At 37.0% G+C, this 18529-nt stretch overlaps 1 non-coding gene across 1 annotated transcript; it reads right to left on the bottom strand.

Moving 5' to 3' along the window:
- Positions 1–16598: 16598 nt before the first annotated feature.
- LOC140851876 (small nucleolar RNA R71) lies at positions 16599–16704 on the bottom strand. Its single transcript, XR_012134633.1, has one exon. It is a non-coding gene; the product is annotated as a small nucleolar RNA R71 (small nucleolar RNA).
- Between the last annotated feature and the right edge of the window lie 1825 nt (positions 16705–18529).

The following is an 18529-nucleotide window of genomic DNA, read 5'->3' as shown; positions in this document are numbered from 1 at the left end:
AAGAGTTGTCCACTCATCAGTTGACCCATCACCAATAACTGTTGGTGAGGTGGTGAGCCAGTCGGTGAGATCGCACCACCCAATAGAAATCACTAATCATGGAGATTTTCATATCTCTACCTAGGGAGTGTAGGGATCTGAGAAAATAGTGAGAGCCTAATTTGTTTAAAAATAAAATCTCTAAACAAATTGGTTAAGTCTGATTACAAAATCTAACTAGAAACTTTTGACTCTCTACAGAAAATATGTCTGCGTCCAACCCCCTGACCAAAATACTAGACACCCACAGATTGACTGGACCTAATTTCAAAGACTGGTTGAGGAACTACAGAATTATTCTGGATTTTAAAAACTGACTCATGTCTTGGATAGGATCCACCTGCCATCCAGCATGTCCGACTGCTGAACAGAGAGAATCTCTGAAAAAGTGGACGGATGACGATAACAAAGCCAGGTACTACATGTTGGGTGCCATATCTGATGACTTGTAGCACCAGCATGAGAATATTATGACTACTCACCAAATGTTAGCTCACCTACAAAAGTTGTTTGGTGAACAAAGTCACGCAGCCAAGTATCAAGTCTGCCAAAAACTTTTTAAGGCTAAAATGCATGATGGGCAGTCGGTCCAAGATCATTGTTTGTCAATGATCAAGGATCTTAAGGAGCTTGAGAAGCTCGGTATTATCTTAGATAGAGATTTTCAGATTGATGTGATCCTTGAGTCCTTGTCTGATGCATATGGTCAGTTCATCATGAACTTCCATATGCATAAGATGCAATGTACCTTGGCTGAGTTAATGAATATATTGGTTATGGCTGAGCTTTTTTAAAGGATTCAAAAGGCTCAGTCCTCATTGTGGAGCAGACTTCTTCCAAGAGAAAGTCTTTTGAAAGGAAGAAGAAGTCTGTGAAGAAGCAGAAGGTGGATGGGAAGAAGAAGAAGACAGAACCGAAGAAGAAGGCTGCTAAAAAGGAAAAATATTTCTACTACAATTCAGATGGCCATTGAAAGCGAAACTATCCTCAGTACCTGGCCATCCTGAAGAACAAGAAGGATGGTCCTTCTGGAGGTATGCTCGTTATAGAATCTAATCTTACGGTTTCTCTACATCCAGTTGGGTACTTAACTCTAGTTCTAGTGCTCATTTGTGCACTTTTATACAGGATCTTGAGGAGAGCAGGAAGCTGAGGGATGGGGATATGATCCTATGCATCAAGAATGAAGCAAGAGTTGCTACTGTGGCCGTGAGAACCTACCCTCTGTGATTACCGTTAGGATTAGATTTAGTTCTTAGAGATTGTTATTATGTGCCTGCAGCAAGCAAGAATTTGATTTCTGTTTCATGTTTAGCACAAGAAGGCTATGTGATTAGCTTTCATAAGAACCATTGTAACATATTTTATGAAAATAATAAAGTTGCAAATAGTTTTTTTATTAATGGTCTCTATCAGCTACATATTGATGTATCTGTATTTCATATCGAGCAAAATATGAATACCATGGGAATTAAAAAGTCTAGAGATAGTCTAAATGATAGGTATCTGTGGCACCTAAGGCTAGGTCATATAGCAAAAGACAGGGTTAACAAATTAGAGAAATTTAAGCTATTGAGTCCGTTGACTTTTGAGTCATATCCAGTTTGTGAATCATGCCTTCAAGGCAAAATGACCAAGCTTCATTTTACAGATATAGGGAAAGGACCCAGACCTACTTGCCCTAGTACATACAGATGTGTGCAGCCCATTTGATGTGCCGACTAGAGGCAACTATGTCTACTTCATTACCTTCACCGATGATATGTCTAGGTACGGATATGTGTTTCTAATAAAACACAAGTCTGAAGCCTTTGAAAAGTTCAAAGAATTCAGACATGAGGTAGAAAAATAAACAGGAAAGCCCATTAAGGTTCTTCGATCAGATCGAGGAGGTGAATACCTTAGTCGGGAGTTCCTAGACTATCTTAAGGACAATGGCATAGTCTCTCAATGGACTCCACCTGGAACGCCACAACTCAACGGAGTTTCAGAATGGAGGAACCGGACCCTATTAGATATGGTCCGTTCCATGATGAGCTTCACGGACCTCCCTGAGTTTCTTTGGGGACACTGTCTCATGACAGCAATATATGTATTGAATAGGGTTCCCTCTAAAACCGTTCCTACCACACCATATGAGATATGGCATGGTAAGAAGCCAAGTCTGAGTCATCTCAGAATTTGGAGTTGTCCAGCTCACGTCAAAGACAGCAGGCGGACAAGTTAGAGTTCAGGTCTTTTAGAGCTTGGTTCATAGGATATCCTAAAGAGTCATTAGGATACTATTTCTATATTTCGAAAGATCACAATGTGATTGTGAATCGACATGCTATTTTTCAAGAAAAATAGTTTATTCAAGATGGTGGTATCAGAAGAATAATTAAGCTCAACGAGAATATCTCCCTAGAGCAACGAGCTAAGAAACCTGAGGAACCAAATCAATTAGAACTAGTCCTAACACAACCTCTTTCACCTCATAGATCGACTAGGGTTTTCCTTCCTCCTGAAAGGTACTTAGGTACTATACAAGAGGAAGTAGAGGAAATGTTTCTCATGAGAAATGGGGCTCATAGTGATGACCCCAAGACCTATGATGAGGCGATATCACATATCGACTTCAAAAATGGTTAGAGGCAATGAGATCAGAAATTGACTCGATGCACTCAAACCAAGTCTGGACCTTGGTAGATCCACCTGAAGGTATTGTACCTATTATATGTAAATGGATCTTCAAGAGAAAGATAGGTGCAGATGAGAATGTGGAGGCATTCAAGGCTAGGCTCGTAGTGAAAGGTTATAGTCAGTGCGAAGGTATTGACTATCAGGATACCTTTTCGTCCGTAGCCATGCTAAAATCCATCCGCACATTACTTGCTGTTGTAGCCTATTTTGATTATGAAATATGACAGATGGACATGAAAATGATGTTCTTAAATGGATATCTTGAGAAAGATATCTATATAGAACAGTCGCTTGGTTTCACATCCAATGATGATGATCACAAGATCGCAAGCTGGAAAGGTCCATTTATGGACTTAAGCAAGCATCTCAAAGCTGGAATACTCGTTTCAATGATGTGATCAAAATATTTGATTTCATCAAGAACGAGGAGGAACCATGTGTATTCAAGAAGGTTAGTGGGAGCGCAGTTGTCTTCCTCATACTGTACGTAGATGATATCCTCCTGATTGGGAATGATATTTCTATGTTGACCTCAGTCAAAATATGGTTGTCTAAGGAGTTCTCTATGAAAGATCTAGGAGAGGCATCCTTTATACTGGGTATTAAAGTCTATAGAGATAGACCAAATAGGATGCTGGGACTCTCACAAAAGATGTACATAGAGGAGGTGCTAAAAAGATTTAGCATGAAAAACTCCAAAAGAGGTTTAGTACTTTTTAGATATGACATTCATCTCTCCAAGAAGATGTGCCCTAGCACACCTGAGGAGATTGAACGCATGAGCAAGATCCCTTATGCTTCGGTAATAAGAAGCCTCATGTATGCCATGCTATGTACACGACCTGATATAGCCCATGCTATGAGTGTCACAAGCAGATATCAGTTGAATCCAGACGAAGAGCACTGGACTTCTGTGAAATGTATCCTTAAGTACTTGAGAAGGACTAAGGATATGTTTCTAATCTTTGGGAATGGAGAACTCTAGGTTCAGAGATTTACAGACTCAAACTTTATGTCTGATATAGATGATCGAAAGTCGATATCTAGAAGTTTGTTCATTTACAATGGTGGTGCAGTTAGCTGGAAGAGTTTCAAGCAGACGGTGATTGCTGATTCCACCATGGAGGTAGAGTATATTGCTACATCGGAAGCTGCGAAGGAGGCATTCTGGTATAAGAAGTTTACCGTAGAGCTTAGAGTGATGTCATCGGATGCCATCCCTCTTTACTATGACAATAATGGTACCATAGCCCTAGCTAAGGAGCCAAGATCTCATCAGAAGTCCAAGCATATCGAGCGGCGATTCCATCTGATCCGTGATTATCTCGAAAAAAGTTATGTCGAAGTTAAGAGAATCGACTCCACAGATAATGTGGCAGACCCGCTGACAAAGCCATTAGGCCAGCAGAAGATCGAAGCCCACCTTGAGAAGATGGGACTTAGATATGTAGCCAATTGGCATTAGGTCAAGTGGGAGTTTGTTAGATGTGTGCCCTAGATGCCAGATTGGCTGACACATTCCTGTACAAATCTAAGGGCAAATTTATAATTTTGATTATAAATAAATAAAAAGATTATTCTACTATCATATTGTGTATATTATGTCTGTGATACATCCTTTGAGTTAGTAAGAATGTTAATTCATATTTTCAAGAGTTGAAAATTTAAGGCATGAATTTACATAACTAACTCATAAACAGCTCCTGACCATAGGATTATCACGAGGATGGTGATCGATCCGAAAGGTTGGTGTATGATCACTTTCTTAGGGTAGATGTATCTTGAGTCTACGGTGTGGAGACATCGGAGTGAGAGTACAGGTATTCATTGAGAATGAGAGTACTGAGCATGACCACCTCGAGCAGTCATAAGGAAGTCTATCTTCTCGTCGATGACTAGCTTGATGCTGCAGCTGTCTGTCTAGTTCTTTGACCTGAGGTACATCGACAGTTCACCTTGAGTGTGTTATAGTTTGACTACACCATAACTCGATCTTCTAGCCATTCGAAACCTTGAGGTGTATGTTGGCTATAGCATATTCATTGTAGGAACCAGATCATACTAAGATGAGATCTATCAACTTTGGTAGATGAGAGGAGTAGTCCTATGATGATCGAAAGATCGAGTCCTTAAGCCCATGGCCATGGCAGAGTGAAATAATGGAAAAAAATTTTTCATTGAGGTTTCACATCGGACTCAGATCAATCGATTGATTCATATGACTGATGTTGGGTTTGACGAGTTCACCTTAACCCTAATTCAGTCGGGACTCATGATAGAAGAACTCAATCACACAGGTAGCTGCACTGAGAGGTTCATCTTCATTTCTGATGGGTTGCCACCATATACCGCTAGGTGTCACTGGGAGATTTTGAGAATAATTAAAATGATCTTGATGATCGATCATTCTAATTGTTTGAATCAGAAGAGTTCTGGTCCATCGAAAGGAGTTTCGATGATGTCGATGATGAGATCACAACATGTCTCATTACCATACAGAAATGAACCTAACTGAATCACACAAACAAGAGTTAGGGTCTGGATGTCATCAATTAAGCTAGCCTAGTTCGATTGATTTGGATTAGATCCAATTAGGTTCAAGGAAATCGTGCTAGCACACGATTGAGTCTAACTTTCTCCTCGTGTAATCTTTTCTATCTCGACTGAGCCAAATGTGATTTGACTCACCTAGAGAATCTTGAGAAGATTTCTCTCAGTTTGACTGGAGTCAGTCCAGCTCAGAAAGGACTTGTCTTAATTCATGAAATGAATTTAAGACAACACCTGCTAATTCCTGTCACCTGCCATTTCCGTTTTAGGACATTGGTCAAACGTTGACCCATGGATCTTGGACTGAAGGCCACTTGGCAAGAGGTCATTGGAGACTTTTTGTGGAATGTCCACCTACTAAATTAGCCCTCAAAGTGGGTGCCAAATTCAGATTGGGTGTGCACCCCAAGTGGATAAGTATAGAGTCAGGACTCTGATCCCTTGATCAACTTGGACTGTGGGGCACAAATCTCACTGTGCTTATCCAGTGTTGGCACCAACAGTAGGAGGGATTGTGGGGATTCTTATCTGATATGATCAGATGACATCAGTCCATCAATTATAATTTTTTTCAAAATTAATTAAAATTTTTTGATTGGTCAAATGATGTGGCACTGCATGGTGCAATAGGGTCTATTTAAACCCTATCTGCGCCTAGGGTTTAGAGACTCTATGCAATAACCAACAAAAGCCTAAATCCTCTCCACTTCTCCATACCCCCTCTTCTTCTTTCCCTCCCTTCTTCACATTCAAGAGGTTGGGCATCCATCTGGTGCTTGTCCAAGGCGTGGTGGCTTCCTGATTAGAAGGCAGCAGAGATTAGCCTAGAGGTATTTCTCTATTCCTCATATTTTCAGATTTAATATCAGATAATAAAAATTAGATCTTATAGATCTTAGATTTAAAATATCATAGGATATTTTTTTTTGAAATATTCCGTCCCAGATCTCATTAGATCTGGAAGATCCTACAAGAAAAAAGCCGATTTTTCTTTCACTTATCACACACCAAGATCTCTAATTTTTCATCAATTTTCAGCCCTTATCCCATAAGAGGCATCCCATTTAAATAGGTAATGAAGAGGTGTCAAGGAGACCCAAGGGGCACCAACTCTTGGTGCTCCACTTCCCTCACATGAAGAAATTATTTCTCTGATGAATTAAGTAGAATAGAATAGGCTTCACATAGAAGTACTCTTTCTTTTCTGCACCCCATAATTTTTACATTTAATTCTGGCATGTGATAATTAAGGAAATAGTAGAAATTGAAGATATTGATAAGAGTCTTAAAGAAGAAGGACTCTCCATCTCCCTTAATGCATAAAAGAGAGTGGGCGGCACTAATTTTGGCATGAACACCAGGGTGGTGTGGATGAGTCCTTCCACACTTGAAACTCTTTCAAGTTAGGTAGGAGTCCAATTAAAATAGACCTAATCCAATCAAGTCAAAGGCAATAGGTTCAGTTTAGCTCAAACACTTTGAACTTAACCTAATTGAGAACTTGGGTTAATATAATATGCTAGCAAATCAAATTAACCTCTAAGATTTATATTAAATTTAAATTAAATTAGATGAAGATCGAATCATAAAGTATATGATATATTGAATTTCAATCTTGCCAACAGTGGATACAAACTCTTGATCTAATCCTAATCCGATCAAACTAGGTCAGCTCAAGTGTCCCAATTAACTAGAACTCTTCCTAATTAATTCTCAAATTAAACTCTTTTTTCTAACGAGTTTACAAGTCAAGATTGATGTCTAGCAATATGTCATGACTATCCAAAAGAGATAAAATTTGATGGTAATTATCAAAATATCCTTTAGTGGTAAGTTACTGTGCTATTCAATCCTTCAGTCAAACAACATCTCAGATGAGCTACGGGTATGGAATCATATCAAGTCTAATTGCTTATTTAAATGTATCTTGATCAAAAGATGATGATTCAATTGATGATATATTAGAAATCTCATTCTAATTATCATCCTGCTTTGGCCAAAGACTTCTAGAATCATCAACCTATGAGATCACATAGGATGTTTACTCCCCTTGTTAGGAGTGACCGATCTCTTATTGACCACTTACAACCTCCATGCACACATCACCACATCTAAAATACCCCACACAAGGATCAGAGAACTAAGTTAGGAAGTGAACCAACATATGGATTCATGTACACAAGGTACCATGGTGATCTCAGGTCAAAGGATCACTTGCACAACTATCACTAGAAAATAATCAGCTGACATATAAATAAGACTCCATTAGATATTCTCTCATAGGTCTATTCAGTGAACTCATTCTCTAATGAGCACCCATACCTTATATTAGTGTCGCTACATAAGTGGTTGTAAGATCAACCACCCTCACCACTGAGCATACATAGGATGTACCAGTCTTATCGATATCATTGATCTCTGACTTAATGAATCAATGACTAAAAATATTTTAGGTCAGAGCTATAAGGATTTAGGTCTCACTGTCATGATCTCATCATGGCCTTAAAATCATGTCCAGACCTATGAGATTCATTATAATCTTAAAACAATAACAAGATGCAGCATATAATAAATCGAAAAGTCTATTTTATTAAATAACAATGTCACATACATGAGTTTGGAGGATAAATTATAGAAAAATATCCTATTGCATCCCATATGTGATTGGCTTGTAGGACATTATTCTTTCAATCTTCCACTTGTATTAAAATCAATCATCCCTATACTTGATACCCATGCGATCTAGGTGGTGATCAAACTATTACAATGATAAGACCTTATGAATGGATTTGCTATATTGTTCTTAGTGTCAACTTGCTCATGATCAAATCGTATCTTTCGACTATCTCCAAAATGAGGTGGAATTGCCTTAGGATGTGCTTGGATTTATGATGAGACCTCAGTTCCTTAGCTTAAGCAACTGCCCCAGTATTGTCACAATAAAAGGGCACTAGTTGTTCAATTTTTGAAACCACACCCAATTCTGAGATAAATTTTTTCATCAAGATGGCCTCCTTAGCGGCCTCACTAATAGCAATGCACTCAGCCTCAATGATTGGGTCAGCAACAGTTTGTTGTTTGAAACTCTTCCAACTTACTACTCCACTATATAGGATGAACATATATCCAAATATGGATTTACTATCATTCAGATCAGATTAAAAATTAGAGTCAGTATAACCTTTCAATTTTAAATTAGATCCACCATATATAAAAAAAATATCTCTAGTCCTTTTCAAGTACTTGAGTATATTTTTCACCATTTTCAATGATCCTCTTCGGGATCTACCTGAAATCTGCTTACAATGCCCAAAGCATAAGCCACATCTGGCCTGGTACACAGCATAGCATATATTATTGAACCTACAGCCAAAGCATAAGGAATAAAACTTATTCTATTTCTCTCTTCAGATGTCTTAGGAGATATCTTCTTAGAGAGTTGTATGCCATGACCCATGGGCAAGTAACCTCTTTTACTTTTCTCCATGTTGAACCTCTTCAACAAATATCTATATACCTAGATCGGGACAAGCCAAGCATTCTCTTGATCTATCCCTATAGATCTTTATACCAAGTATATAGGATGCTTCACCCAAGTCTTTCATAAAAATTTTTGTGATAGCCATGCCTTGATCAATTGTAACATAAGGATGTCATTTTAATAAGCAGAATATCATCCACATACAAGATCAAGAAGATAATAGCACTCCCACTAGTCTTCTTATACACACAAGATTCATCCATATTTTTGATAAAGCCAAATAATTTGACTGTCTCATCAAAATAGATGTTCCAACTTCTCGATGCTTGATTTAATTTATAAATAGATTTATTTAGCTTGCATACTTGATTTACTCTCCCATTAGAGATAAATCTCTCTGGTTGAGTTATATAGATTTTTTTCTCAAGATTTCTATTGAGAAAGACAGTCTTGATATCCATCTACTAGATCTCATAGTCATGGAATGCAGCAACAGCAAGCATGATCCGAATAGACTTGAGCATGGCTACTGGTAAAAAGGTTTCTTCATAATCAACATCTGGTTTTTGTCTAAATTTTTTACCACCAGCCTTGTCTTGTAGGTCTCTACCTGGCCATCGCTCCAATCTTCTTCTTGAAGACCTATTTGCAGCCTATCAAGATCACACCCTCAGGCGCATCAATCAAAATCCAAACTTGGTTGGTATACATGGAGTCTATTTCGAATTTCATGATTTTAAGCTATTTATCATAGTCACCACTCATGACTGCCTCCAAATAGGTCGTAGGATCATCATTCGCAATGATGTGGGATGTATCATCATTCTTAATAATAAATTCATATCTGAGTGGTACATTATGCACTCTAATTAATCTTTGGAGAGAAGGTGTGTGTAGTGGCAATGCCTCAACAATGGGCATATCTGGTTGAGTGTCAGTTTGTAAATTCTCCACATGCTGATTTTGGATAGACTGTAGGTCTAGAACTTCCTCAAGTTCAACTGTCCTTCCACTACCCCCTTCTTGGATGAACTGTTTCTCTAAAAAAATGGCATGCCTACCAACAAACATCTTTTATTGAGTAGGATGGTAAAAGTAGTATCCTATACTCTCCTTGGGATAACCTACAAACCTGTATTTTTTTGATCTAGTACTAAGCTTATATCCATCAACATTTTTAACATAAGCAGGGCAACCCCAGATCTTAAGGTGTTTAAGACTGGGCCTCTTTCCTTTCCATATCTCATATGGAGTGCTAGAGACAAATTTTGATGGTATTTTGTTCACAACATATACCGTGGCCTCGAGAGCAAATCTCCAAAAGAAGATCGAAAGATCCGTGAAACACATCATGGACCATACCATATCTAATAAGGTATAATTCTTATTTTCTGCAATACTATTTAATTGTGGAGTATAAGGAGGCATCCATTGAGAGAGAATATCATTTTATTTTAAATGATCGAGAAATTTACTAGTTAAGTATTCTCCTCTACGATCAGATCAAAGAGCTTTAATACTTTTACTAGTTTGCCTCTCAACTATTCTTTAATACTCTTTAAACTTGTTAAAAGCTTCAAATTTGTATTTCATTAAATACATATATCCAAACCTAAACTTATCATTAGTAAATGTGATGAAGTAGGAGCATCCACCTTTGACTTAAGTCGACATTGGATCACAAACAACAGTATGTACGAGGTCCAGAATGTCACTCATCCTTTTTTCATATCCAGTAAATGGAGTCTTGATCATCTTACCTACAAGACAAGATTCACAAGTTTCATATGATTCAAAATCATAAGGATCAAAAAATTTATTTTTGTATAACTTGTCAATTCTTGACTCATTTATATAATCAAGTCGACAGTGCCAGAGGTATGTGACATTCACATCTTCTCTCTTTCTTTTCTTTATATTATCAACATAAAATATATTATCACTAAGTGATAGAAATAAAAGATCATTATCAATAAAAATATTTTCATAAAATTTATTAGAAAAATAAATAGAACAACCATTATTCTTAGCTTTTATTTCAAAATTTTATTCTAATAATAAGGGTATAAAAATAATATTTTTAATAATTTTTAGAATATAATAACAAATCTTCAATTCCAAAATTTTGTCCAAAGACAACTTCAATATCTTAACTCCCACGACTCCAGTCTGGATGGACTCTCCACTAGCACCAAACAGCACAAGATCACCTTTACTCAGACTCCTTATTTCCTATAGATCTTGCAACGATGTGCAAAGGTGTGAGCCACAGGCAGTATCCAATACCCAAGAATCTAAAATTGAAGTACTTAATGATAAGTTTGTTTATATCATATACAAATCTTTAGCAATATTTGCTTTCTTATGTTTCACAGTTGTAAGGTGTTCCTTGTAATTCCTCTTTCAGTATCCATCCTTGCTACAGTGATAGCAAGTATCTTTGATGAAATCTTTTTCGCTTTCTTCTTTAAGATGCTAGCTTTAGGGTTTATCTTTTTCTTAGAACTCTTCTTGTCTTTCTTCTTGAAGATCTTATCTACAAGAAGAACTGGAGCCTTTTCACCTTTGAAATGGCTCTCTGCTATTTTAAGTATATTTAGCAGTTTAGACAGGCTAATATTCATTTTGTTCATGTGGCAGTTAATGACAAACTATGAGAAAAAATTAGAGAGTGACTGCAGGATCAAATCCTGATAAAGCTCACCATCTATAGCAAAATTCAGTTGTCCCAGATGAGTAATCAAATCAATCATCTTAAGGATATGAGTTTGCATAGACATGCCTTCAGTCATCCTGGCATGAAACAACTGCTTAGATATCTCATATCTGGTAGTTCAACTTTGTTCTCTATAAAACTCTTTTAGATTAAGGAGTATAGAAGAAACATCTATGCCCTCATGCTGTCTTTGAAGCTTATGGTTCATTGAGGTAAGCATGATATACTTAACAGTCACACTATCATCATTCCATATTTTATATGTGGCCCTTTCCTCCTCACATGCATCTTCTTCGATCGTATTGGATGCAGGTGAATCCAGTATATAGGAGATTTTTCTCTTGTGTGAGAACTATTCTCAAGTTTCTCAATTAGTCCACATAATTTGATTCGATCAATTTATTTGCATCTAGTATGCCTCAAAGTGACAGTGAGGATGCCATTTATGCAGTTAATCTACAATAACAAGAATACTGTATAAGCGGATAACTCATGATGATATGCACAACTAGATTAGAACTTTTGTTTAATTGTGTCTCCCACTATTTTAACAAATTTTATAGCCCTCAAGTATGAAAAATGAGAAATATCATTATATTTCTAAGTGGGGTTGAGATCCCTTATTCCTCACAAACATCTTATGGATAGTACAACAAGCATTTATAAGTTCAAGAGTAGGTAATTTTTTATCAATTATACTTCATACAATTCTCAGCATTTTTCTCTTGCCTCTAGATTACTCATAGTCTTGTGGATAGCACAATAAACTATAGTATTCTAGTTAAGTTAATCCTTTATTCCCATATGATCATACTCAAACAATACAGTCCTTGTGGATGGCACAACAAGGCAACACTATTCAAATATGCCATAAGCATCAGTATGTACTTGTCAACATCATATCAATTTCTATAGTAAGCCTTGTGGATAGCACAACAAGATCTCTAAGATCTTGACATACTCTATTGACTAAGCATGAAGAAAGACTTCTGTAATGTCTACATTACTAATCAATCCAAGTCTGAAACTCAGTAAGACCGAATTGGCCAGATAAGTGGGTGGGAGACTCCCCATAGCTTTTCTTAGACACCAACAAAGTTGGCCAGGCCAGCATATGGATCTAATTAGAAAATCATCTTTAACACTTATCTAGACACCAATTAATTAAATGAATTCGATATTTGATTTGTAAGTGAATCCCAATACTACTACTTAATTTGATTTTTATAGAGGATCTTGGACTGGTCTTAGCACATCCTAACTACTACATAATATGTAATATACAAATCATGCTATTCAACATACTTTTTCAAATTATAATATTATTCATATTATCATGCCAAAAAATGATTACAATAATCATAAAAAGGTGTACTAATGACTTAACATATAACAAGTTTAATCAATATAAAACAAACCCTAATTGAATTAGACATGCAATACAATACACCCTTAATTAAAATGATTTAAGCACCAAACAACCATGAATCATTAAATTTCATATTATCACAAATTTAAAATTTAATAACTAAAATTTAAATCTATGATTCAAATAAAGTCAAAAATAATTTTTGATTTTAAGATCGATGCTAGAAATCGATGCCACATTTTGGCAAAATATGAATTAGATCAAATCTATATTACAACTTTTGCATTGGTTTGATCGAATCTAACAAGGATGGCTCTAATACCACTATTGAGTTCTAGCCACACAGTGTAATATAAATTTTTAAAAATTTTGACATGTAAATCAAAAGCTTTAACAATTAAAACTATTGAACTGAAATTCAAATCCTAGAATCACCTTATAGATGTCGAACAAAACAAAATCCAAGCATGCAAAGAGTTAGAAACTTATACTTCCTCAAATGAGAAGTATAATAAAAAGATGATCTCCATGAGACTCCAAAGTAGAAGTCCTTCAATGGTGATCCACATGGAAGATGGTCAAGGTCCCTCCCAATCGATGCACCACCGTAGCCTTTTCTTCACAAGAATACCACTAGCTTTTTTCTTGAAGAACGATCGTACCAATATACTATTGACTTCAATTTCTCCACTAGGATCATGAAAAGAGAATTTTTTCTAGAAATCTCACAACTTAGGATTTGCTTTGCATTCCAACACGTGAAAAAATCAAACCCTAGGACAAGCACACCTCACTTGCTATTTTTCTCACCTCTCTTCTCTCTATCTGTTCCACTCAATTTTCTCTTCTCTTTTCTTCTAATTTTTTTTTGATTTTTTTCCTTCTTACCATATGCCAAGATCTCTAATTTTTTATCAATTTTTAGCCCTCATCCTATAAGAGGCACCCCATTTAAATAGGCAACAAAGAGGTGTCAAGCAGATGCAAGGGGCGCCAACTCATGGCGCTTGGCGCCCCACTTCCCTCACATGGAGAAATTATTTCTTCAATGAATTAAGTGGTATAGAAGAGGCTTCACACAAAAGGACTCTTCCTCTTCTATGCCACATAATTTTCACATTTAATTCTGGCATGTGATAATTAAGGAAACAATGGAAACTGAAGAGATTGTTAAGAGTCTTAAAGAAGGACTCTCCATCTTATTTAATGTATAAAAGAGGGTGGGTTACATTAATTTTGGCATGAACATGAGGGTGGCATGGAGAAGTCTGATAAACACTTAATTTAAGTCATTTAAAGTAAAAAATTATATTTAATTTATTTTATTTATTAAGAATTTGATGCTTCTTTTTATATTTTACAGGAAAGGTGATCGTTGATACAAAGAGTCCGATTCGTAGATCAAAAAGACTCAAGTTTGAAAAAATTGAATTTAAAAAAAAATTAAATAAAAGAAGGATGCATACGATATTATAGAAAATGAAGATACTATGCAAGGAATCCAAAAAGGATATAGATGTCATTGTAAAGAAACAAAAGTTTCTTTTTGTAATCAAAAAGGAGCGTAAACAGTGCGGGCGTGCGGCAGCGGGCGCGGCAGCGGGGGGGCATCGGGCGCGCGGCAGCGGGCGCATGGCATGGCGGACACAGTGGCGAACAAATAGCAGATGGATCTGAAAATTAAAAGAAAAAAATATAATACTTGAAAATACTTCAAGAGGAAAAATTTATATTTTCTTTATCTGCTTGTGATCTTTCCATCTCATCCATCCATCTTTTAGTCCTTAGTATTTTCTTTAGTCCCACATCTGAAAACCATGTAAAACTCCTCCCTCCTAACACCTATAAAAAGGCTTTTGTACTCTTATTGGAGGGGGAGTCCAGAAATTCTTCTAGAGCCTTGCATAGAGGAAGAGAAAGGGACTACTCCATGAGCAGCTAGACTAGCAGTCTCGGGAGTGGAGAAAAAATTTTGTAATGACACAGAGTGGGTTTATTGTTCTAAACTTTCTTGTATTTCTTTATATGCAATAAAGATTATGCTTTTTATTTAAATCATCATGAGTTCTTTATTTACTCTCTTTCATATGTTTTATTTATGTTTTTTCTGTTAGATTAATATTAGGAACAACTTTTACTTTCCGGAGACGCACCGTGATCTATGGGTACGGGGCGTGTCGAGGAAAGAAGAGTTGTTTACCTAGTACTTTTCGGAGACGCATCGTGATCTACGGATATGGGGTGTGCCAAAGAAAGATAGGTATTTTTTCTAAGATTAATCGTATCTATTTAATTAAAAAAAGAGATACAACTCTACTAGTACAAAATTAATTCAAAACTCTCGAGCTCTTTATTTTTTAATTACATTAATTTTAAGATAATTTATTTTCTAAATCAAAATAATGCTTCTTTCTTTTATTTTGCAATCTCAACTTAGCCCAAGGTCCCTGAGGATATGATTTTGACTCATCCTACCTACATAGTGAGTAGAGTTATTTTTGGTGCTATCAACGACTATGCATCAAATTTTGGCACCGTTGTCGGGGACCTTGGCACGGTTGAATTAAAAAAAAAAAAAAGCCACTGATATTTCATAATACTTAACTAAAATAGCGTAACCTTAAATATAAAAATTTCTAACTTGATTGGACACCTTGTTTCTTTGCATTGCATCTCCATAATTAATTTTAAGGGCGCAACCCATTAACTAAGATAAGGTGGGATTTGATCACCCTTCCTTGGCCCACAAATCACTCCCTTGCATTTGCATAACCTAGACCTTAATCTAAAATTAATTAGACGTTGACCCCTAAGGATTTCGAGCTCATTAGGACAAGTGACCCTGAGAGTTGAACCAGGTTAGACTTGGTCAGCTAGCTGGTGTTTAGGCAAGTGGTTTGCAGGATGACTGGGCCCGAAGGAAGGTGATTTTTAATTGATTTCGTTCGCTGACCTGACCAATTTAATTAGTGTCTAAGAAAGCAACGGGGGGACTCCCACCAACCTTACACTTATCTGGCCAGTTGGTTGGTCAAGCTCCGACTTGAAGGGATTGAAGGCTAACTACAGTTAGGAGCTGTCTAGAACTAGGGTAACTTTAGGATAGAGAGTCCACTGCGTGCTAACTTGATTGTAATTAAAATCTAACCACAACTAATTTTTCTATTAGTTTTAGGACTTCTTAGGATCTCTTCTTTAGAACTCTTTTCTCTCTTCTCTTCTCCTCTTAATAAAAAAAAATAATCCTTAACAGACTAGGATAGTCCTACATAGACCTTTTAGTTGCATGTTAGGTCGACGATCACTAAAACCCGACTTGCAACCATTAGACGAAGAATTAGAAAAGACTCTTAGGACTATCCGAGTTAGAAACATGACTGCACCTGATGAGGCTAATCCTCCACGCCCATTGAGAGAATATTTCACTCCATCCTCATATACCTACTCTCCAAGTATTCAAGCACCTCCAGTAGAAGCTACCCAATATGAGATTAAGTCTAGCATTATTCAAATGTTGCCATCATTCTATAGACTTAGTAACGAGGACCCATACAAACACTTGGATGAATTTCTTGAAATTTGTTCCACAGTAAAAATTCAAAACTTCTCCGATGATGCCCTTAGGTTGAAACTGTTCTCTTTCTCACTTAAGGACAAAGTCAAGCATTGGTTAAACTCCTTAGACTCTATAACCATTTCAACTTGGGAACATCTTCAGAGAGAATTTCTCAAGAAATACTTTCCAATTGAAAAAATAAATCAAATTAGAAAAGCTATCACTAGTTTTTTCCAATTGGAGGGTGAACTTTTTCATGAGACATGGGAAAGGTTAAGGGACCTCATTCGTAAATGTCCACACCATGCTATCCCTAAATGGCAACTTTGTCAGTATTTTTATGATGGTCTATCGGAGAAACACCGACAAATGGTTGATGCATCATGTGGTGGGACATTCATGCTAAAGAGTGAGGATGAAGCCTGGCAGCTCTTTGAAATACTTAGTGAGAATTTTCTACATCATATGTCTGCCACCTCTAGAGAACAACCCATGCTTCAACAAAAAAGAAGTGAAATTTATCAGATTGGAAATGTCATAGATATCCACAGTAAGATTGATGAACTGTCCCAAAAATTAGACCATCTTCTAAATACTGGACAATCTCCGATTCCACCTAACCCAATCCAAGAAGTTTGTGCATTGTGTACAAGTCTGAACCATTTTGTTAGTGAATGCCCAGCCGCACCTCAATTTTTTGAGTTTGTACACAAGCAGGTTCAGCAAGCTCAAGTCCAACAAGCTCGCAGACTAGGAAACGATCTATATTCGAATACTTATAACCCCGGCTGGAGAAACCATCCAAATTTTTCTTGGAGACCACAACCAGTGGTTGGCCCTGCCGCACCTCAACCTCAATATCAGGACCCAACATATAGGCATGGACCATACCATCAATTTCAAAATGCTCCTCAACCTCTACTACTGGTCACAGCTCAGCTTTTGAGGAAAAAGTTCTGAAAGCACAAGAATAATTAGAAGTCAACACTCAGACCCTTAAACTCCCACACACAATCCATTGCTAAGCTAGAGACCCAAATAGATCAACTAGCGACTGCATTCAGTAGGAAGGAAGGAGGAAAATTACCTAGCCAACCCGAGAGTAACCCAAGAGGGCAATTTGTGATTGAGAGCTCTAATACCCCAGAAGCTTTTTCTGAACATGCCAAATCAATCATGACTCTGAGAAGTGGGAATGTCATTGAACACACTAGTAAAACCAATGAGACCGACCCTAAACCTCTAACCGAAGCCAAATCACCCAAGAACAAGGAGGACCTTAAAATAAAGAATGAACCAACTGCACCAGAATCATCTTACTTGCCTAAAGCCCTATTTTTGGATATCCTGAAAGCTCCTATTCCTGCAGATAAGAAGGGAGGAAGACTTGACGAGATGTTGGAATTGTTTAAGCAAGTCCAAATTAATCTTTCCCTTCTAGACACAATCAAACAGGTCCTACTTATGCTAAATTTTTGAAGGATTTGTGCACCCAAAAACATAAATCTAGATCACAAATCCCAAAGAAAGTATGCCTCACTGAACAGGCTAGTTCTGTCTTCCAGCATGCCACTCCTCCAAAGCTTAAGGATCCAGGAGCCCCCATTATTTTCTGTGTTATAGGAGATTATCACATTGAAAAAGCTCTTCTGGACTTAGGGGCAAGTGTGAATCTTTTACCTAGTTCAGTGTATGAACTTTTTAGATTCAGAGAACTGAAACCCACATCAGTCACACTGCAGTTAGCCGACAGATCAATTAAGGAACCATGTGGAATGCTTGAGGATGTCTTGGTCAAGGTAGATGAGTTTTACTTTCCAGTTGATTTTTTGATTCTCGACATAGAACTAAGTGGCAATCCAAGATAAATTTCCATTATCTTAGGATGATCCTTCCTAGCTACGGCAAATACATGCATTAATTGTAGGACAGGAGTCACAGACATATCATTTGGGAATAAGAAACTGAGACTGAATATGTTTAGTGCTTCCCAAGGACCATCAATGGATAGTTGCTTCGAAGTAGATACACTAGAAGACATTATAGAAGATGCAACACCCACAATTCTAGCACCAGACCCCTTAGATACTTGCTTGGCTCACTTTGGAGTGTATGACTTTAAGGGATATATGAAAG

The sequence above is a fragment of the Elaeis guineensis genome, chromosome 9 (genome assembly GCF_000442705.2).
Source record: "Elaeis guineensis isolate ETL-2024a chromosome 9, EG11, whole genome shotgun sequence".
In the NCBI taxonomy this organism is placed as follows: domain Eukaryota; kingdom Viridiplantae; phylum Streptophyta; class Magnoliopsida; order Arecales; family Arecaceae; genus Elaeis; species Elaeis guineensis.
This window is presented reverse-complemented; position numbering and strand designations above follow the sequence as displayed.